Genomic DNA, 3,975 nt, shown 5'->3' with positions numbered 1-3,975 from the left:
AGAATGGTGTACGAATTCTCTCATATTACTTATGTATTTGTTATCTGTTGTTTTTCCCGTTCTCGGCGTTTTATGCAAATTCTGTTCAACTGTGAATTAACAAGTTTAAAAGCAGCCAGGTAAGAAAATTATCTTAAAACAATGAAAATAACAGAAATTCTAGCCTGATGATATTCATGATGAACATGATAATGGTGGTGATAACATGGGAAATGCAGTTATTGTAAAAACTTATTCCTAGAAAACAAAATGGCGCCTCTGCTTTCGGCAATTCGTCGACTTAATCTACACAGACCGTCGACTTCGTACTTCTGATATTAAAACCGTCGAAATTTGTCCCAGTATCAATAAACAAGCAATTCTTTCTTTTCGAAAAGGGAAAGATGAAAATGGCATGATTGAGACCACAACTAATTCCCATAGAAATCATATTAGTTATGAAAAGATATGTTGCAAGCTTGACTTGTACTTTTGAACTGCCTGCCCGGCATATCTTTGCCACGTCGAAATTTGGGATCGATATGACGCAGGATCTTAATTATCTTGTTTTATCATAATGATGTGACTGTTGTGTTTACTGTTGTAACTGTCTGCATTATCATTTCATCATCATATCATCACCATATCCTCATCATATCCTCATCGTCGTATCATCATCATCATATCATTATCATCACCATATCATCATATTGTAACCATTATCATCATCACCATTATCATCATATTTTTTTATAATCATCATCATATTTTTTATAATCATCATTATCATTATCATCATATTTTTATAATCATCATCATATTTTTTTATAATCATCATCATCATATTTTTATAATCATCATCATCATATTTTTATAATCATCATCATCATTATCACCATCATCATTATTTTCATCACATCATCATATCATCATCATTGTCATCTTCATCGTTGCCATTTAGCATATCCATTTACAGATCGAACGCTATAGATAGCCAGACAGATAGATAGATAGGGAGATAGGTAGATAGACAAGTAGATAGACAGATGGCCAGTTAGATAGAAAGATTGATTAATTTGGATAATTGATAGATAGATAGATTGGAAGGCAGAAAGACAGACAGACAGATAGATATATGTAATCATAAAGAGATATGTAAATTAACAGCCAATACGAGTACATATTCATGTATGTATGGACTGATGGATGTATGGAAAGTTGAAAGATATGTGTGCGTGTGTGTGTGTGCGTGTATGTGTGTGTGTGTGTTTGTGTGTGTGTGTGTGTGTGTGTGTGTGTGTGTGTGTGTGTGTGTGTGTGTGTTTGTGTCTGCGTATATGTGTGTGTGTAAGGTTGGGAAAAGGGAGAAAATTTAGAGGGGGCATATCATTTGGGAGAGAGGGAGAGGAAAAATGAGGAGGATTGGAGAAAGGAAAAGAGAGAGAGGTGGTAAAGGAGGGACAGTGACAAGCGGAGAAAGATTACGGAGACAGAGAGAATGAAAGAGATAAATGAGAGAGGGAGGAAACAGAGAGAAAAAACACGCATTCAAACAAACACATACACACACACACAAACTCACACACAAACAAACGTGACGGAGATAGATAGAGAGGGGGGGGGGGAAGGAGACAGAGAGAGGGAGAGAGGGAGAGAGGGAGGCGCACACACAGAGAGAGAGAGAGAGAGGGAGGGAGGGAGGCAGAGGAGAGGGAGACAGCGAGAGAGAGGAGAGGGAGAGGGAGAGGGAGAGGGAGAGGGAGAGGGAGAGGGAGAGGGAGAGAGAGAGAGAGAGAGAGAGAGAGAGAGAGAGAGAGAGAGAGACAGAGAGAGAGAGAGAGAGAGAGAGAGAGAGAGAGAGAGAGAGGGGGGGGGGGAGGGAGACAGAGAGTGAGGAGAGTGAGAGAGAGAGAGAGGGGGGGTGAGACATTATCATTATTAGCATTATTATTCTCTTTTTGCAGCCTTTGCATAATTGGCGGATCCGATGACATGCGATTTCTTATTATGTTCAAATAAATTGTAACTGAAACATTTTTCTTGATCGGCGAAGCCAATAAACAAGCGAGGATTCGGAATAGGCTTGTTCATCTTCTGCGAGAACAGCTGTTCTTCGTTTACTTGATTAACTCTTCCGTGTGTTCTTTCTTTCTTAATTCTTCTTTTCTTATTTCAGTTTTTTAATACAGGGTGTTTATCATTCTCTCTTTCTGTCCTTCGAAGCCTGTCTTTGTCTCTCTTTGTTCATCCCTCTATCTGTCTGTATGTCTGTCTCTGTCTCTGCATCTGCATTTGTACCTGTGCTTTTATCTGTTTCCCTTTCCCTCTTCCTCCCTCCCTCCCCCCCCTCTCTCTCTCTCTCTCTCTCTCTCTCTCTCTCTCTCTCTCTCTCTCTCTCTCTCTCTCTCTCTCTCTCTCTCTCTCTCTCTCCGTCTCCCTCTTCCTCTCTCTTTCTCCCTTCGTCTCCTTCTCCCCTCCTTTCTCTTTCTCGCTGTCTCCCCCATCCCCCCTTAAATGATAGGTCGGACGAAAAAGAGAGAGAGAGAGGTGGGGGGGCGAGACATGTCTACAACAGGTTTCGTTCGGCCAAGGAAACTAATTCTGACAGTGACTTCATATCCGAACTTCAGAAAAAAATAAAGTTAAAGAGAGTGTGAGACAGAATCCATCTATCTATTTACATAATATTTTTATTTTGTTGCCTTGGTTTGTTTCCATACAGCTTGACTCGGGGCATTTCTCAAGGAACAAATAACTCTCCCAGAAAGGCTCGCTTGCCGCCCGAAGCAGCCAGCCTCTGGATGCCAAGGCCCGTTCTCCACCCCACCCCCCTCCCGCGACAGGGACTCGCTCCCACAACAGCTGGAGGGCGTCGGCGACTTATGTCACAAATCCAAAAGGAACAAGATTGATGAATCGTGCATTTTCATATTCATACTTTTCTCCTAAAACCTTATTTACGGATAATGCTTCCCAGTCTTTCTCTTTTTCCCTTCTCCCCGACGCCCTCTCTCTCTCATTATGACGTTAGTAATAGTATTAACAATCATTAATATTTATGGTGACGATGATAGTAATGGTAATAATAACAATGATGATAATAGTGATGACAGTACTGAAAATAATAAAAAATAATAATGATAATGATAAAAACAATAATGATAATGATAAAAACAATAATGATAATGATGATATTCAATTTGATGATGTTGACGATAAGGATGAGGATGAGTATGATGATAATATTATAATGTCAACAACATTTGCGATAATGATAATATTAAGAGCAATAATAATAATGATGGTAATAATGATAGTAAAATTGATAATAAAGATGATAATAATAATGATAATGGTAATAGTATTAAGTGTAATAATAAAGATAATAATAATAATAATAATAATGCAGAAAGAAGAGAGAACAAATATTTATGATTCAAATCAATCTAATTCATTTATAATAATAATAATAATACAAAAGCCTTTGAAATATGAGATGCATCTTCAACATGTCCGTGCATCAGTGTTTGTGAACAAATAAGTCCCATCAGAGCGTCTGTGGTGTAAAGGTTGGTACAACGGTCTCTAAAACCCGTTTTTTCTTTTTTTTTCGCGTCCTTTTCCATCACACAGTAACAAGACTTACAGTCTATAACACAAGTTCCTACAGAGAATAAATCTATAAAATCAATTTGAAACAGAAGCATGATCAAACGTTGGAATAGCGATCGCTTGCAGTGCAAAACGATGACTTGCAAATCGTTTACCAGCACTTCTAATAGTTTGTAAGAGAGAACGAGAGGGAAGGAGAGAGAGAAAAAAAAAAGAGAAAGAGAGTGGGAAGGAGGGAGAGAGAAAGAGAGAAAGAAGGATGTATCGTTTTCACTAGTAATTATCTCCTGGCTTTTGCAAAGTAAATTTGTTTCTTGTGTCCAATTATTTGTCTATACTGATTGAAAGAACGTAACAAGGATATACCTACAGCATATACGTTCT

The sequence above is a fragment of the Penaeus vannamei genome, chromosome 30 (genome assembly GCF_042767895.1).
Source record: "Penaeus vannamei isolate JL-2024 chromosome 30, ASM4276789v1, whole genome shotgun sequence".
Taxonomy (NCBI): Eukaryota; Metazoa; Arthropoda; class Malacostraca; order Decapoda; family Penaeidae; genus Penaeus; species Penaeus vannamei.
The sequence above is the reverse complement of the archived record's forward strand: the minus strand, read 5'-3'. Positions refer to the sequence as shown.